This window comes from Elephantulus edwardii, unplaced genomic scaffold (assembly GCF_000299155.1).
Source record: "Elephantulus edwardii isolate Elephantulus edwardi_28Jun2011 unplaced genomic scaffold, EleEdw1.0 scaffold00026, whole genome shotgun sequence".
NCBI lineage: Eukaryota > Metazoa > Chordata > Mammalia > Macroscelidea > Macroscelididae > Elephantulus > Elephantulus edwardii.
Window position 1 is genome coordinate 20,368,482 of NW_006399776.1, and position 835 is coordinate 20,369,316.

Below are 835 nucleotides of genomic sequence, written 5' to 3' on the forward strand. Positions count from 1 at the left end.
CCTTGGAGGCAAGGATTCTGAGGCTCCGTCTAACATACTTTGGACATGTTGTAAGGAGGAACCGGTCCTTGGAGAGGGACATCATGCTTGGTAGGTTGGAGGGACAGCACAGGAGGGAAAGGCCCTCTATGAGGTGGACTTATTCAGTGACTGGGGTAATTGGGATGGGAGTATCAGAGACAGTGCGATTGGCAAAGACAGAGCAGAGTTTAGGGCCGTTGTACATAGGGTCGCTATGAGTTGCAAGCGACTCGACGGCACATAACAACAACAACAACAATCTTGTAGTTATGTAATTATATAGTCATCTTCTATTTTCATATAATCCTCATTTTCACATAATGACTTGATCTTTGGAACAGTCTTGTAAAAACCAAATATATTGAAAACAGCAAAATCCACTTTCGAATTTATGTTTGTGACTACTTGATTGATAAATATTTTCATAGGTTTACTTCAATTCTTATCAATCCATGAAAATACTTTCTTTTTTTGGTGTTAATAATTTAGTTCAATACAAACAATACTCTGTACAAAATAGACAAAATATTTTGTCATCTTTAGATAATTTTGTTTCTCACACATAGTGCTTATTGTTAGTTTACCAACTAGTATGCTTTTATGATATTAATTTTATATTTATATTTTTTAATTAGAGAGCACTAGTGGCCTAAAAGTAAAGAGCTAGCTGCATAGCCAAACTAAAGGTTGTTGTTGTTGTTATGTGCCGTCAAGTCGCTTGCGACTCAGCGACCCTATGTACAACAGCCCTAAACTCCGCTCTGTCCTGTGCCAATTGCACTGTCTCTGACACTCCCATCCCAATTATCCCAGT

The 835-nt window shown here is 38.1% G+C and overlaps 1 protein-coding gene across 1 annotated transcript in view; it reads left to right on the forward strand.

The window, feature by feature from the left end:
* RPGRIP1 (retinitis pigmentosa GTPase regulator interacting protein 1) overlaps window positions 1–835 on the forward strand; it is a gene marked incomplete at its 5' end in the record, with an annotated part of 74,259 nt that overhangs the window by 50,574 nt on the left and 22,850 nt on the right.